Source organism: Aythya fuligula, chromosome 2 (assembly GCF_009819795.1).
Source record: "Aythya fuligula isolate bAytFul2 chromosome 2, bAytFul2.pri, whole genome shotgun sequence".
Lineage (NCBI taxonomy): Eukaryota > Metazoa > Chordata > Aves > Anseriformes > Anatidae > Aythya > Aythya fuligula.
In genome coordinates this window covers 63,386,185-63,404,244 of record NC_045560.1, presented here as the reverse complement: position 1 = coordinate 63,404,244, position 18,060 = coordinate 63,386,185, and the positions used below count along the sequence as shown (strand labels likewise).

Sequence of the window (18,060 nt, the reverse complement as noted above, 5' to 3'; positions counted from 1 at the left end):
AAAGTCAAAATGCAACAATATCCCTGTATTTTGTTTCTGTATCCCAACTGGCACCTCTGTGTGGTTTGATGGTTACAAATAAGATTCTGTAGTAATTGTATTATATACAAATAAAATACTGATGTTATGAAGGGCAATTCATAAAGTCCATAAGCACAGTAAAATCCAACCATCTTTGCTAGTGGTTGTAACAAAAGCTATCTTGACTAATCAGTGCCTCAGCAAGGCCTTGGCCAGAAACACTATGACAAAACTCTACTTCTTCAAAAATTGTCAGAGGCTCTTTCATCTCAGGAGCTAAGGTTTTCACTGCAAAAGTGATTAATGGCTCTGATGCTCTCTACAGTTTTGGGATAGTCAAGCTGAGATTTCTCCAGGCCAGGTTTCAACAGGTGATTAGCACCTACTGGAAGATCCTGATACATCCTTGTCAGGTGAGCCATACAGGACAGGAATTCTTCCTGGAAACATTTTTCTGTTTGTTTGTTTTAGTTTTGTTGTCTTTTTAAGGTCCCAGCTGAAATAGCCATACAAGTTAAAATGCCTAATTCTTGGTGTTTTCTGTTCCTGCGCTCCCTCTTCTGGCTTTCTAGAATTATTTAGTGAACATCTTACACCCACAACATAAGAACAACGCCAGTATGAAAAGCAGCAGTTGTAATGACAACACGTGTTTTGGTGAAAGACACCATGTAAGGCACTACTATTACATAAATGAGGAAATGCCCATAGCAGCCAAGGTCTTCTGTACGTATGCATTCCAAGTAAAGTCTTTTGGAGAACAGAAATACTACTACTCCTGGTGCAATACTGTTTATGGATAAACAGGGGGCTTTGCTGGGCTATGCTCTCTGGGTTTCTTCTTTGCTCTTTCTCACAAATGTTGCAACTGAACAGTGTTCTTAAATTTGTCCCCAGAAACTGGTAGATTTTTTTTTTTCATTTTTTTTTCTTTTAAATTGGATAACAATAGCATTGTAAATAAAAAAAATAAAAAATAAAAAATCTCCCGCCCCTTTTAAAAATACAACTATTGTGGTAGTATACAGCTGTAATCAATTTTAATCATTTTTGTTGCTGAGCCTGAGAGGCAGAAGAGGAAAATCAAAAATGTGGTGTTAAAAATTCTGCGTTTCAAATAGTGTTCATTCTTAATGTTCTTCCAAGCATCATGTATATGTCTACCACCATGTATATGTGTGTTCATCTTCCAAGCCAACCCCCCAAACAAGCATACAGGGAAACTGGCCCTACACTAACAGTGGAAATTGAGGTAAACGAGTCATTCTTGTACATCTCAGTTACATTTACAATGCCCTTTTCTATTTTGTAAACACTTCTTGCTTTTGTTTCAGGTACCACAACGCAGGTACATGTACACACAGAAAAAAACAACTCAGTGTTACAAAAATAGTTCAGCTGCCAACTGAACAGCCATTCACCTGGTGTTGCCGTTGTCTTTCTTTCAATAAACTACACAGCCATAAAAAACTCTTGGAATGGTTTGATAAGTGGCTTCATGTAGAAAGAATTATATCTATATGGACCTTGTGCTTTCAGTTTTGGAGTTCTACCTTAGTAAAGCAGTGTAATAAGGTGCTTTGAAATGTATATTAAACACAGGAAACAGCAATTCCCAGTGTGAAGTACTCAGTCTAGCTTCTCCATGGCTTTTACCATAGGAGGGAGGCCAAAAACTCAATGGCTTTAAGGAAATGTCTCTTGATTGTGGGGAATTCCTGCTGTGAAGAAGCTTCAGACCTTATGCGGAGCCCTGCATTAGGAAGCCCTGCTTCCAGGCTGTTGAGGTGTGCTGTCAGTCAACACTACATTAGATTAAATACAGTGACATGTGACTCCGGGGAGTCGTGTCACTTTGTGCCTCACACACAAGTATCTGCTCAGCTGCCGTGTGTCACTGACACGGTGCACCTAAGGGGAGACCCAAAGGCTGCTTCTCCTTCTAGAAAGCCCCCAGCCCTTGTGTGGGGTGTAAGAGCCCCCACGAGTGACTGCAGAGCCCTCAGGGCAAAAAGCCACAGGAAAGTCCACTGATGCCCCAGCATGTGGTTTTGTGGTCTGAGGCCTGGGTGTCACAGGAGGGTGGTTTTGTAGAAAATCCCTGGGGACTTCTGACCTGCAGAAAGCCACTCCAAGGCACAGCTCCTTGCAAGATTGGAGCCAGCATTTTGCAGGTTTTGGCCTTCAGGTGCCATGTAATAGTTGACCAACAGTACATTTTGTTCTGGCAGAGGTCAGAAGTCGATGCAGGACAGTAGGGCTTCCTGGCTGTGCCATCAGTTCTTGCTGAAGTGAGATGTAAAGAATTTAATGGGTTGTCCTATGATGTGCCACGCATAGTCCACACAGCAGCAGTAGGTCAAGGCGTTGAAAAACCCAACCGCCTGGTGCCTGGGGGAGCTTTTTTCTTGGAGGGGGACTGAGAACCAGAAGCGGGGATGCCCTATTTCCCTGTTTCTCCTCCCCAGCTGCTTTTAGGGCTGGGGGTCGGCGGAGCCAGGCCGCTGCCGCCCTCTGCTGGCTGGGGCGGGGGCACTTCTGCCGGTCTTCCGCGGCAGAACCGAGGCCGGTCGGTGGCTGTCGGGGAAGAAACACGGCCATAAAGGGCTAAAAAAGCCCCAAAGCCGCGCTCTGAGGGCGGCGGGGGAGGCTGGAGACCCTCCGCGGGACCTGTGCGGGAGGGGGAGCGGCCGTCACAGGCGGCGGGCAGGGCGGCGGGATAGAGGCGGGGTCGCCCGGTCCCCGCGTGTCCCCCGTCCCGGTCCCCGTCTGTCCCCGTCCCCGTCCCACAGGTGCCGCCGAGCCGCGGGGGCCCCCGGGCGGCCTGCACGTCGCGGCCCGGCCGGCAGGAGGAAGGAAGAGGAAGTGAGAGCGGCGGCGGGGAGCCGGCGGCGCCCCGGCATGGGATAGCGCCGGCACTGCGCTCCGGGGACGAGGAGGAGGAGGAGGAAGGAGGAAGGGGAAGGGGTCTGTCTGGCCCCGCTGCCCGCCGCTGGAGGGAGGTAGGCGGCTGGGGGCTGCCCGGCTCCGTCCCCGTCCCCCCCCCTCCCCGGTGCTGGGAGGCGAGGGGCGCGGGGGGGTCGGAGCTGGCAGCAAGTGCGGCCCCAAGGGCTCGCCCCCAGCCCTCCTTCCCCCTCTTTCTTGGGCACTCGGGGGGGTGGTGTCTGGGGGTGGTCCCCCTATCCCGGAGTTTGGGGTGCCGGCGGTGCTGAATGTGGCGAGGCGAGGTGGGCGGCGGATCCCAAGATCTGCAAGGCTTCATCCTGGAGTTTATTCTGAGCCTCTCTTGCCTTGCAGAGGTAACGCAACCGGCTGGCTGGCCCCCGAGCATGGTGTGGAGCAGATAGAGGAGCTCCCGAAAAATTACGGTGAGTGCGCCTCGCCCGAGGTGCGGTGGAGGTGGTGGAGGTGGAGGTGGTGGTGGTGGTGGTGGTGGTGGTGGTGCTCACAGGGGAGCACCTCGCAACCTGCCGGAGCTCCGCGTGTGCGACAAGCCCGGCGAGATCCTGCCCAGCGGCAACAGCAGTGCAGGAAGCGTGCCGTGGGTTAATTGCTCCAGTGGAAACATGGTTGCCTGTGAGCTGCCTGTCGCGGTACGTTTACGGTGCAATTTCAGCAAGGGATGTTTTGAAGAGGGTTCGTAAGAAGAGGGTTCGTAAGCAGTTTTGCTCCTGCTGTTGTCCCTCGGCTGCCTGATTGCCTGCTGTTAAAATATTTATCTTTTAGGAAGAGGGGGAAATTGAGTAAGAACTGTCCGGCGCCCTGTCTTAGCGTCTGAGGACGTTTCCTCCTCTTCCTCTTAGCTCTCTCCTCCTTTGCCCTCAGATGCCCAAACACACGTGTGCCGTCGCATCCTCTGTTATATAATCTCTGTTGCATTTATGGATCATTCATTGTTCCTCCGTTCCATTCTTTCTGTGTCGTTCCTGTACGATTGAGTGACGTATGTGGCATGTTACACAGTGAAGAGAAATGCATTTTCATTTTTGCAAAGTTCTTTCAGTTAGAGCTGCAAGCGTGCTCTCTTTGAAGGCTGTCTTTCCTTAATTACCCCTTCCCCCCTCCTGTTTCTGAAGCTGTGTAAGTAGGTGGTAGACATCTAATCTGATGGCCGGTAACTAGATAAGGAAGAGGAAGAGCAGCGGTGTCTGTTTGCTGGCTTAAGTCCCTCCTGCGTGCTTGTCAGGAAAATATCCACAACTCACATTTCACACAGCTGTTGAAAGTCCGGCAGCAGCTTTAAAAACTCACCATTCAGCAAATAGATTAACATGGCTAAACAGCAGAAGGATGCAAAGCAAGTATAGGAAGCTACTGCTGTCAGTGTAAGTCTGTGGGTCCCAGCGTGTGTATGGGACCACTACGGGGTGTACCTGATGCCCAAGGGAGGTTGCAGAGGGGAAGTTGTTTTCCTTTTCTGTCTTGTAATCAGTCTGAAAGTCACTGTGCTGTCTTCTCTGCAGCTTGCAAATTAGGTGCAAATGTCATTGTCTGATTTTTTATTTTTTATAAAGAAAGGGGGAAAGGATAATGAGCAGGTTTATACCCTTACAGTTGTTTTTTTTTTTTCCTAACATTCTACGCATGCCAGGAAAAACTTAATAGATGTACTATTCAAGTAGCTTTTGAGTGGATAGGAAAAATTCTTCATATCTACTTATTCTGTAACAGTCTTACATGGTCACTGAGAGTATCTGTGATTCAGAAGTCATTATATAAAGAGATACCCTCACACCCTCTGTTCTTAAAAGCTAGTACTTCTGTTTTCTCACTGTTGAGATGCAACAGATTGCATGCACTTTCCTAAGAGAAGTGCTTTTATGCCCTTCGCCCTAGTATTAACCTAAAAAAACTTATGTAGAAGTTACACGGCATTATAAAGGTGTAACTGTTGGTGAAACACTGCTGTGTGTGCTGTACTTCCTGACAGCAATACTGTTCTGCAGCAAATTGCAGATTGAGAGTAACGTAGTGCTCCACCCTTCCTTCCGCCCTTTGTTTTTTTTTCTACCTAATAGAAACCCCTTTGATTTTAAGGTTTGGGCCCATAGACTTCTTTTCTCACAGTGTCCAGCCTATGAAGTGATGTTGGATTATGGTCTAATATTTTCCGTGTTGACACACAGACCGTGGAGCTTTCACGTTCACAGATAAGATGTGTGGCTTTCCTATTTTGATGCTTCGGATGGATTTGGCTGGGAGGTTTAATGGCTGTAGATTTAACCGTAACTGGGAAATGTTTCCACTGAGCTCTGCTAGCGCACCTGCATGCTAACAGGCAGTGCCCTCCTGTTCCAGTGGCAGGCTTCTTTTTTGATAGATTGCCAACCACAATTTTCTAGTTGTGTGACTTTCAGATAAGGATTTGCTTGGGATGTTGAGGCCATCAGGTATAATTTTGATCTTTGCGTCTGACTTTGCTATCACTCTTTTTTTTTTTTTTTTTTTGTTAAAGTTTTCTAGAAGTAAATCATCTGTACAATTTAGCAGTTCTCTTTGTTGTGCTGTGGTGCAAACGTGCAGCATGCCCTTGCATTAAACATCTTTGTAGAAGGTAGTGGGATTTTGAGAACTACAAAACATCATACAGCATACTTAGAGAAGGCAAAAGTAATGTCTCTTCTGGTTTATTTGTCTGTGCAGCTCTGATGAGGTTTAGCAGGCTTTCTTTTCTGCTGCATCCCTGCACTATTGTGAAGGTCTGGCTTGAAGGAGAATGAGGCAGTCAGGTTTTCCTCCCTGCTCAGTCATTATCCTATTAAAAATTCTCACATTCTGAAAGGACACTGTTTTATGGTCATGAAGTCAGTGTTGTTTGAACCCCTGTGATTAGGAATTAGAGCAGGACTGATAAGTGGCTTTAGCAACCATCAGGCCATCATTCAGTCATGTCTGTGCTGTATGTTTAAAAGATTTCCCTGCTTTGAATGATTTTTTTTTATTATTTTATTTTTTTTAAAAAAAAAGGTTCTTGTATTCGTGGCAGGAGGAACCTGCCAAGTACACGTTGTTAAACTTGTGTCAATTTAACAGAGCAACTGTTTAAGGGATTTCAGATTATTTTCCTTCTACTTGAGTCAGTCACCTTCTTTTCTCCTTTTTTCCTCTCTCCAAATATAACACTGGAAAAGGAGAGAAAGAAACTAAAAGCAATTGGCAGAAGCCAGTGTGTTGGCAGGCATTTGATAGTACGGATCATAAGAGGTGATAATATATATGACGCTTACCATAAAATAAGCTGTATACTTCTGCTGTTACAGATTGGCATTTAAGAGCTGAATGGGAGAACAATCACAGAAATGCAGAGCTGTCTTTCAGTCCACGTTTTTGCATCAGTATACTTGTGAGGATTTGGTTCTGAGGTGTCACCTTTCATTATTGCAAGTGTCATGAGATGTGAAAAGCAGACCAAAGGGCAGGTCGCAGCCCTTCTGCGAGTTTCCTTGTTTTTCTGATCACTCTCCGCATTTAAGAGGGTCGTTAACAGGAAGTATGTGCCACAGGGATAGCTAATGAATGCTCTTTCCTTTTCTCTCCCTTTCAGTTCTGACAGAGGTAAACTTCTCTGTTAGCGGCATATACTTAGGCAGGTGCTGCCTATGCGGTACCCATCAGTAGGCTACTACTTTTTCAAGCTGCTGAGTGGAGTGGTTAGTAAAGCATGGGGTTGTGGTTAGGAGCAAGGTGAACTGTGATTCATGTGGCACTTGTTTGCAAGCACTGGGAAATGCATCACTGCTTCTCCTCATGGCGGTTTTCCATGAAAAAAATTGTGAAAACAATTCCATGAAAACAATCTCTTGTTTTGGCTGTGCTAGGCTTGCTTTCAGTGCCTGCTAGGAGAGGAAGTTGGCTGTGGGAGCACGGAAGTGACGGGTGAGCTGTTTCTCTGTTCAGCATTAAACCATGCTGCCAGGAAGGCTCGAAGCCACTCCTGCTGGGGATGCCCCTAGTGAAGTGTGTTAGCCCATGTGCAAATGAGCTTGCTTTGGTATCTTTCTAGTCAGTGGCCTTTGGAGCTCTTTAGGAAGCTGAACATACTACTTGGAGACCTTATGCAAACGTGGCAAGTGACCTATTCTCACTGCTTTTGAGGACATGAGTATACTTTGCTTACTGATGCTTCTGCTCTGCCCCATTTACAGTAAAATAACACTGTAAAGCTCCACAGCAGCTAGCACAAGGGAGGGAGTGGGAACTATCAGTCAGTGCTGAGGGGAAATATTGCCCCTTTCAGGCTGACTTGATTTAAAGTGTTTGTGAAACAGCACATTCAGTAAAGTGGCTAAAGGGGAAAAAAAAAGAAAAGAAAAAAAAAAAAAGAAAGAATTGTTCGCAAACGGATCTATTACAAAATCATAGCTGTGTATGTTCTTGACTTTTGTTTCTGCTTTCCTTCCTTTTCTTTTTTTCTTAATTTTATTTCTAAAAGTTAAACACTCCTTATCACTTCTTTCTGCATATTTCCCACCCCTACCTTGGTAGTTTATTCTTTTGGTCTTTGACATATTTACTTATCTATCCCAGCTTGCTGTTTTCACCAACTTTGTCTTGTCCTTAAATTTTCCCAGATATCCTCAATATTCCTATTCAGTTAACTAATTTTATTTAAAATTTGCAAGAAAAACTGTGGACTGCAATGTCTATCACCTCCAATGTTCTTTCAAAGTCTCTAGCTCCAATTCCCTAATTTATGGAAGCACATGAAGTGTAAAGCTCTATGAAATATCTTGTTGTCAGTAACTAAGTAGTTTTTTAGTAGCTGCATGAATACTAATACTATAAAATTGAATTCTTGTTGAGCTTGCTTCACCTGAAAGGGAGAATGGGTCACTGCTTCTAAGAGAACTTCACATTCTGGAGATGTGATGACTTTAAACTTGCACTCTTTAATAAAGCAGAAAATGCTTGCTTGAAGATGTTCTGATTTCTGAGAGCTTTTTGTAAATTTGTTCATACTTACATATACTCAAAATGTTCCATATGGACCTTTTTTCCTTAATGTGCGAAGCTGACAATTTGTAGATCAAACACATTAAACATTTTGACATTAGACAAAAGGAGGGATATGCAAGGTATTTCAGCAGGCACACATAAGGTCAGCCTGTTGACCTTCCAGCTTCAGTTAAAATTTCATCTAGTCTCAAGAACCATACATGACTGGTGCTGCTAAACAGTGTTTTCCTTACAGCTTGTTGTCAGCTTGGTGGGAAGAACTGGGGCTCCTAACCTGGTTTGTGAGAAACTTCCAAGAAGTTCAGTCTGTTAGAAACTTCCATGAGGCTGAGCATGTAGCTGTCTCCTTGTGATGATGTACATGCTGAAAGTAAAGTGTATCTTTTGTGTCTTTGCTGACTTGGAGCCTGTATCTGTTGCTTCTGATGTTGACTTGATTTTTCATGTAGTAACAGGATATGCATAAATGTTCTGACAATGGGAGAACGATCGTAGTTTTAAAATAATTTATTTAAAACAGTTTTTGCTGTGTTTTGGAGTGATGGAAAAAGGTTAGTAAAACTGATGTTTTGGTAAACTTCTACAAAATGTGGATGTTTTAACCTGTATTTCGAGGGATATAGAACTATCTTAGCAAACTATATATTTATAGTAAGCACATGAATTCTGATGCTTGCATTTGTAGTCAAAGTGAAAGCATTGCTGACTATTTTTCTTTCTCTTCTGCCAACGTGCATGGATTGTGTACTCCAGTAGAAGTGTCAGGTCTGTGTCGTTCTTGGCTAAGATGCTTCATGTGGATGGTTTAGGCTTTTGTCTGGCCAGACTGGCAACCTGCTGTATAGGCTGTTGAATCTTAATGGAGTAACTGCAGTGGGGGTGACTCTTTAAAATGCTGCTTCATATTTTGTGAGAGAATAATCTGTCAAGGTAGAGCAATGAGGAATTTATAAGTATTCACATAATACCCTCTGGCCAGATAATACAGTTGATTCGTACATTTCTCCTCTAATAATAATAAGAGAAAAATGGTTATGACACAGGTTGGTATAATACGATTTTTACTGTTAGTGCCAATGCATATATTTGTTACATTCCAAAGCAGTCTTTTCCATTGCTTTGCTTTCTGGAATACAATTGCACATTAGTTTTCATAGCAACAGTTGTGGCTTCATCTGGAAATTGAAACCTGGTAAGTGCTGGCTCAGTGCATGGACTTTTGGATAAACTCTTTTGCCAGCTCTGAGCCAAACCAACTAAAAAATAATTTCCTCAAACATAAGTACTGATCTTTACATTTTGGAAAGGATGTACCATTTGGTTGCTGGGCTTTTAAAATGTTGGAACATGGGCCTTTTTTCAGTTCTCCTCCTTCAAATTTGCTATTTTTTCCCCTTCAACCACCAGGGCACTCAGCTGTTGAAGTTGTACCCCCCATGGTTCAAGTGCATTCCTCCTATCAACCTTTTCACCCCACTTCCCAATATCCCTCTTTGAACATTCTGACATCCCTTCTGTTAACTAAACTCAAACAAAATTCAGGTCTGAATGTGGGGTCTAAGTCTGATCTCTATTTTGTGTAGGTCTATAAGCTCTTCTTCTATAGATACGCATACAAGTTTCTTGTTGCGTTTAATCTTCTTTTCATGAAAAAAAGGAGGGGGGGAGGCAGAAAATCAGAACAAATGAGAGCTTTCATTGGTCAGCATCAGACAGAACTTTTGGTGGCGGTTAGAGGAGGGGAAAAAAAGACCCAACCAACCAAAAAGCCTACAAAGCTGAAAGAAAATGTGAGGTCTTTCCCGCTTTAGACCACTTAATGTAATTTTAACCATATTTATGGCAAGCAATTAAAGACTTGATAGCTGATGCCTGGTCCAGAAAAGAAGGAGTAAGTATATGAAAAATAGCCCACATCTTGAACAAAAGTACCGGGGTGGTTTGTTTAAAATTGTAGCTTATGCTAGAAGTAGGTCAGACTTTTATGAGGTCTTTTTTTGTAAAGACTAATTTTCGTATTTTGCATTTAAAGTGATTTTTTTACAGAAGTCCATTTGTGGAAAACAAGGTATACAATTTGGAAAGGGAAAAAATCATAACTTCTGCACTGTGCTGGTCTGAGCCTCTCCATTCTGGCATTCTTGTCTGATGATTTTGACTTAATGAATCGTTTGCATCTGTTCTTCCCTTTGTATAAAATGCTGGCAATTTCGGTCTGATTTGTTGGTTTTGCCTTAGTTTATAACATACACATAACTTTATAATGAGCTTTATAATAAGCAATGACCTAGGCTTTTATTTCTTGACCTACAAAAAATCAGCTATTTTTTCTTCAGCTACCATAGGAAGTTAGCTTATTGGAAAAGTGTGTGTTTGTTTCTAACAAGAGTTGGTGGCATTGCTCTGTGTTGGGATGTTCTGGAAGGCAGAGGTTTTGAAGACTCCATCCCCTGCAGCTTCAAATGAGTCAGAAAGTACTTTATGGTAAAGGGGATGCGTGCAGACAAAGATGGGAAGAAAATAATCTACATAATTTTAAATCCAAGTCGGAAGTTGAAGTTCTGTTTAAAACAAATGCATAAGTAAAGGTCTAGGGTTGTTTGTAAACTGGAATTGCAAATTGATTTTCTGGTCCATATGCCAGAGGGATCAAAGCTTCCACTGTTCGGTGGTAGAGTGTGAATTCAAACTAAAACAGTATGTTTTAAGAATTTCTCTCTGTTTTGAGTTGAATAATCTTATGAATTTAAATACCTCACTCTAGAGATAGCAAGGCTTTTTGACCATGAATTAATATATTTAATGTGGAAATTGTATATTAAGGTTGAAAAAAAGCACCTGTGTTAGCCTGTAGGCTGCTGTTCTGTAATGGAAAGTATGATGATGTACGGGGGAAGAAAACAAGAGAGCAATTGGTCAAGCTTCTATCACCTAAATCAGCAAATAGAGAGCCACCAAACTAGACTAGAAAAATCAAACCTAAGTCAACCTGCAGATCCTTTGTTTGCAACTAATTGTTCTGACCATGTTCATTGGTCCCCATAAGCCTGACTAAGCGGATAAGCCTTGCTTTCCTGTCTTGGGGCTTTTCTTTCTTGATCCATTGAAATTCAGAGCGGAGGGCCCTCTTTAGAGAATGTCCTGTCCCTAGCTGTCTCCTCTGTAACAAAGAGACTCCAGCTGTGGCGATGTGGATTGAAAAGGGAGGTAGCCTCCCAGGCAAGCAATTTGGAGTCACTTCAGAAAAGAGTCGGTTTAATTCCCATTGGAAATGGGAAACCCAAGTCACCGCAGTTTTCAGAATGTGTGTGTCCTACACCTGAATTCAGGGGGTACTTGCTCCCTGCCTGGGCAGGCCCAGTGTCTTCTGCTACAGCTTCCATTTCTGAGATGTGTGATTGCAATTGATTGCATTATGAGTATTGGCCAAAGGGGAAGAAAATTGTGTGTTTCAAGCATCCCAGTCCAAGTCTGTTGCCATTTCACACGCATACTGAATGAGATGAGAGACACTACTTTAAGAGAATCTATGGGAGAAGAGTATCTTATTAAAAATTAATCTGGATTTGTTGTTTTGACAGAAGTAATTGCCATTGCAAAAGAGTAATTGGTTGTAATTCTACTAGCTTGTGAAAGCTGCAGCAAGATCTAATTGATTGATCTATTGATTATAATCAATAGTAATTATCAAAAGGAACAGGTATGTCTAGTAAGGTCAGCACAGATACTTGATCTTTGCCCGTTTTCTGGAGAAGATGCAAGTGGCTGCAAAACATGGGTATTCTCTCTATTGGTAACCTGAATCAGTTAGAAAACTTGGACCTTTTTTTGAGGATCTTCACAAAGTTAAGTTAAATATTCAAGGAGCGATAGTAGGCAGAATCCAGACCTGAAGGGATGTGTTTGCAAGCTATTGTCTGAATAAAAGCTGGCAATATGCCCAATATGCCTTTCCTAGGGAAAGCACGGATGGTATGCACCAGCAGTGGGAACTCATGTTCTTTCCTACTGTTTTTCCAAATTGTAACGTGAAGTTACTGCTGCAGCTGTAGTGCCTCAATGAGCTGAATCAGCTTGAACAGTTTATTTCTACCTGTATATTATAAGAATAGATGGAAAATCTCTGCTCAATCTACTGGAAGGTAGAAGAGCCCTTCCTCAGCATCAGGAGGAGCTCAGAACAGCTCCGTCTAGGCCAAACTGTCCAGTATTGAATAAATCTGTGTATTAACTGTAGGTAAAAATTCTGGAACTCTTTTAGTGTATGCTGAAGGCAAGAAGAAAAGCATTGGTTGAATTCTGTTGGAGACACCTGCTATTGTTTGCATTCAGTTTTTAATCAGGTGCTGGCACCAAGCCTCATGAACATGAAGCCAAAGAAAAGGGAGCTTTTTGAAAGGTATTTTGTCAACAGCTGTGGACAAAGTTGGCTTTAAAGTGTTACTCAGCCCCTGACAGAATAAACTCTTGAAGGAAGGGACTCTCTGGAGCCATCTGGATTTATGTCAGGGACCATCAGCTCTGTCTTTACTGAAAAAGAGTTGCTGTTCCAGTGATGCAACTGCACTGTCTCTTGGGTAGCAGTCTATGTGTGTTACTACAGGTTGTCCTAAGGTGAAAATAATGAAGTAGCAATGTGATGTAATTAAAAAAAATATATATTTTCTCTTTCAATAATTTTCTGTTTTGTTTTCATAGTGATTTCGTGTCTGGATACCTAAACTTAAAACTCAAAAATCTTAGTTTGTGCTAAGAGAAAGGAGAAAGCCTTCCTTGAATTTAATGGTAAGTAGATGCAAGCCACTAAAATATCTGTGAAGTTACTTTTTCCTTCCTAAGGTCTAATAGTGACCTTCAACTACATCTGGTCCCATTGATGAATTCAGGAAATTGGTGAAAGTTGAGGGTAATACATGGAGTAATTGCAAAGGCTTTTGCTATTATTTGCAGAATAATTTGTATACTGTAAGGGAAGGAGTTGTTCACTTCTTTCTCACTGGTATGCTACCAAAGCAGGATAACTGTTTAAGAAACAAAAAATTTCATGATTTTTGTCTCATTAGAGCAACAATGTATCTGTCTTAGGAAGAGCAGTTTCCACCTTGTTACCCTTGTAGTCGAGCATATTTGGTTGCTGAAACTTCTGCAAAAAATAATGCATCTATCTGCAGTCATTCTTTTAAGCTATTTCTGACAAACCCCGGCATCTTTCTGCAGTTGTCAGTGGCTTGCATTGTGGAGCTGTCAAATGAAGAGCAAGAATACATTGGGGAGAACCCGCAGAAATTGTAGAAGATAAATTCTTATCTTCTCTTGCAAAACCCAAGGCTTGCTCATTTTTGGGCTCTTTGCTGGAGCTGTGCAGCCGGAAGCCTTCCTGGCCTCCAACACTGTCAGCAAAAGGTGCACTTCCTGAAGGAATAGCACTTAGCTCACGGAGGCTGGGGGATGCTAGGGCTGGTAGCAAGAGGCAGAACTTAGTAGAGAAACATCTCAATAATCATGTGTGTTCCCTAAAACTTCTGACAACAGTAAAGGTTAAACAAAGGAGGAGGAAGGAGAAATAAAGCAGAAGGAGAAAGTGTTAGGAAGCCTGACAGGGGCAGGAGAAGGTACTGGCCAGTTTGTTTGGGCAAAGTCTCTTCTGCAGATTAAGCCTGGGAGAGGGAGTTGGTGATCCCTAGTGTTTTAGTTCAGTAATTCAAATGTGATGCAAAATTATGCTAGTCTATTTCTACCTAGACTTGGCCACACAAGCTTAGTCTGTAAGGACTCTGGAAATTGAGATAGAATATTGCTGGGTTGTAGCATAACTTACTACTGGCTCTGACAAAAGGAAGAGTGATGTCTAATTACACAGTCATCAGGTAAATACTCCTCAGCAACACCTAATTTCTCCTTAAGAGTTAATGTGGGCTTATTTTTATATAATAGATTGTCCAGCCAGGTTTGAAGTCTCTAGCTGGTGACAGGGCAGGACCATAACATGTTCTTTAACAACCTTTGCATCTTCTTGGGGACGATGGCGAAGTCCTGTTGCAGCTCATTGCCCTGCAGGTCAGGAGCCATACGCAATGGCCATTCTCAGAACTGTAACTGTGCTTTCATTTATTTTTTTCCTTCCTCCTCCCCATCTTTCTGTGTGCTGTTGCAGAGCCTGTCTGAGTCCTCAACAGGCAGCTCTGTGGGCTGTCTACCATAAGGCAGCAGTGGGAGTAAGGAAGGTCTTGAGCTAGGAGGCTCTTGATCTTTTAAGGCCAATCCTAGGTTATTGTGGGTTTTATAAGGTAGGAGTGTGTGTGTGAAGACAGGAAAGATTCTTATTCCCATTAGATTAGGGTGAAACGTCCTTAAGTTTCATTCCTCTCTTTTTGTGTATGTGTCTGTGTGTAAATAAGCCTTTTGATTCTGCACAAACCAAGAAATATATGGTCACTCTTTTTTTTTTTTTTTTTTTTTTTTTTTTTCCCAGTATAAGCATGAATAATGGTGGAGAAAATGAATGCACGGGTCAGATCAGCTGAGTGGGAAGTATTGGTCTTTTGCAGTTATGCTTCTGACAATAGCTACTTTCTAAAGAACTTGGAAAGTTTTTCTGTGAAGATTTTTAATATGTAGGAGACAGATATGGTAATTTGTATTCAAGAAACATTCTTTAAATCAAAACATTTGGCTTTTATATCCACAAGCATGTGCATGGGGGGGTCCTGTTTTAAAGGACTGAGCATCCTTTGTAATTAAGGGATAATGGTGTATTTTCTTGAAAGCTGAAGACGAATTAAATTAAATAGGTGTATATATTGAGAGGAGGATTTCAGAAGTTCTTTTTAGAAGATCTGGAAGAAAAGAAGCAGTGAGTTACTGTTTAGTTGAGAATTTAGATGATTTTGGATTAACCTGGGTTCTTTTCTTATGCTTGCTCCTGAAGAGGAACCGCATTGACTCAGTTACATGCTGTATGCTTGTAAATTTTACCATGGAGGCAAGCTAAACATGGAGAGACAAGAGTAAATGCCTGCATTTATAGCTTGCTGTCTAAATACGACTGGTCTGTGGGGAGTTGCTGATGATCCCTTCTTTGCCACACACGGATTCCTCAGCGCCATGGCCTCGACTGAAGTGAGCAGCTCTGCAACAACTGACTCATCGCTCCTGTTGCACCTGCACAAGCTTTTCTACCTCTTTGAAGTGCTTTAGCATTCATGCGAAGTTACTGAACTGTGATGAATCACAAATATTTTAAGTAATCCTTCTGTCATCCCACTTGGGTCAAGTACACCTTTCCTAAACAATAGCTTGTTTTTCTATCTAATAATACCTTTTATGTTTTCAGTCAGGAAACTAAAAACCTGAGAAACAAAATGGTGTGCTCAAGCTTACTTTAGCAGGCGTTCTGCAGCCCCACTTCTCATTTTCACCTCAGTGCTTAATGATGTGATGAGATTAAAAAGCTCACCAGTCCTGTTAATGCGGTAACGTGGGCAGGCCGTACAGTGTGACACGTGGGGCTTTGGATGCCAACTCTGTCCCCTCCCTGGGTATTTACCAGTTGACAGCCAGTGTCCACCGAGGGCCGCGTCTGACTCAGTATTGCTCATTTGGTCAGATGATAGTTACAGAAACTGCCCAGGAACTCCATGACCCTTCTTCATAAGAGGCCTGTGCTGCTCCAGGATCTTGCTGTCATCACACCAACATGAGCCTGCCAAGCACGTCATTTGATTTACTGTTCTCATTTTGTGTGTGGACTTAAGTAACTGGGAAACGAAAGATTAGATGAGAGAGTGGCTATGCAAACAATTGTTGGAAATGGAAGAAAAACTTACAGATTGTTAGAACAGCTATAGATTTTTTTTTTTTTTTTTTTTTTTAGCTTCGGATATTCACAGAATAGTCAACTGGTCCAAAGAAGCGATTCTCCTGCTATATTTAGCCTTGATGTGGCCTCACCTTGAGTACCATGTACAGTTCTGGGCTCCACAGTATAAATAGGATATAAAGGTACTTGAAAGTGCCCAGAGGAAGGCAACAAAGCTGGTAAAATGGCTGGAAGGCTTGTCCTGGGAGGACACTTGGGTTGTCTAGCCTGCAGAAGAGAAGGCTGAGAGGAGACCTCACTGCTCTCTGTAACATCCTGAGGAGGGGAAGACCGGAGAGAGGTGTTGGTCTTTGCTTCCTGGTCACCGAAGGCAGGACATGTGGGAATGGCACAAAGCTTTGGATTATATATAGGGAACAATTTCTTTACTGTGAGGATGGTCAGATGCTGAAATGGGCTTCCTAGAAATGGTTGATGTCCCATGCCTGTCGGTGTTCAAGAGGCATTTGGACAATGTCCTCAATAATGTACTTCTGGTTAGCCCTGAAGTGGTCAGGCACTTGGGCTAGATGATCTTTGAAGGTCCCTTCCAATTGAACTGTTCTATTTATTTGAAAAATTCGGAAATGCAAAGGATGGTAATAAATGCTGTGTTTCACTGGGACTGGAAATAGGCCTTGTACAATGAAATGGAAATGTTAACTGAAATCATACATGGAAGACAGCATCAGGTTTAATTCTTCATTGCTTAATGTTTCCAACGTTTGTAAGCCAAATCTTTGGAATGGATTTATGCAGGTGAAATGTTCTGTTAGGTGTGGAGAGCAAGAAGGGCTTCTGTTCCAGAAGTCAGGTCATCCTCCCACCCTCTTAATTTTTACCTTGGTACACTTAGAAACAGCAACAGTCTATTGCTTGTATGGATGGGGTTTGTGTCTTTTCCCCTTCCCTTCTCCAGTAGCTTGTAAATTGTTGTCTGATTCAAGCCAAGTCAGCAGAACAATAGAAGTCCCAAAGATACAAAGTGCAGACAAGTTTGGGGAAAGTAGGAAACTAGATGGAGCAGAAACTGCAATGGGAAGACTTGAATGTGAGCCTTAACATCTGAAAACTTACAGTAGGGATTCAGGTCAGTATGCCTTAACCCTGCTGCTCACAGAGAAGATGTTTGCTTTGCTGGATTACATAGATGTATGAGAAATGGAATCTCTCACTTCTTTAAGAAATAAAGAAATCTCTCACTCCTTTAAGATGTGAAAAGCCTGAAGGCCAAAACTTCTGCAAAAAGCAGATTGCCATCTCACAACTTACCTGAATTGTACCCTGAAATGTGTAGGATGTGATTTTTTTCTCTTTTTCTCTCTCTATTTTATTTTATTATTTTATTTTTTGTTCACAGAGCCTCACTGCCAGACTAGTTTTAAAGGGGCTTCCAGTTAAGTGAGATTCAGGCTTCTCTAAAATTGTCATCAATGTTCAAATAAAAATATTTGGGAGCACTTACTTTAAACATAAGCTTCAAGACTTTAATTAAAGTTCTATTCATTTTCAGGCAGTTCTGTGCTGGTCAGTCAGTGAAAGAGCAGAACTGGGGAGTGATACTGCTGATGAAGGAGACTTAACAGAAACCTGAAAAAAACTTTTCTGTGGGTCCATATGGAATAGCGGTGTCCAGATGGTAGACAAATACAGATGAAGAGTTATAAAAACTTGCTTTGTTGGGAAGCTCAACTAAAAAGTATATTATTTCTGCTTAGTAAAGATGGATTACAAATTATTTTTATGTGCTTGATAAGGAATCTGTTGGAACTTAAACACCTTACAGCATGAACACCTTGCTGCTTAGTTTTTGCTTTAATTGTGAAGTCCACAGGTTAAAATGTAGTGTCCTGCAGGGCTGTGGAAGGGACGTATAAACTTCCCTGAACATGATGGTTAAGGAAAATGGGATGTTAATTGTTTCCAAATGCTGGCTTGCTTATTAGAATTTATTACTCATCTCCAACTGGGGAAGCCATGTAAATTCAGATGGCAAGTGGCTAACCAGGCATCAGTTCTGGTGGTCATGTGGTAACTTCTGCCATGACTTTCTTCAGACCTCATTTTGTGGATTGCTTTTTCCTTCTGATTCATAGTTAGCCAAGGGTCTGACCAGGCTGTGTCTTTTCCAGCTGGAACTGGGAGAAAGAACTGGGGAGTTTTGTTATTCAGTAACATCATTGCTTACTTCTGATACCTGTTCCTAGATGAAATGAATGAGTGCT

The 18,060-nt window shown here is 42.4% G+C and overlaps 1 protein-coding gene across 2 annotated transcripts in view; it reads left to right on the top strand.

Moving 5' to 3' along the window:
• The first annotated feature begins 2,991 nt into the window (after positions 1-2,991).
• ELMO1 (engulfment and cell motility 1) overlaps positions 2,992-18,060 on the top strand; it is a 313,771-nt gene continuing 298,702 nt past the window's right edge. Inside the window, exons 1-3 of one of the 2 annotated variants that reach the window (XM_032181431.1) lie at positions 2,992-3,023; positions 3,319-3,389; positions 12,676-12,762. The gene's annotated coding sequence lies outside the window, so the exon portion shown is untranslated. The remainder of the gene's footprint in view (positions 3,024-3,318; positions 3,390-12,675; positions 12,763-18,060) is intronic. The other variant, XM_032181430.1, reaches the window with a different exon arrangement.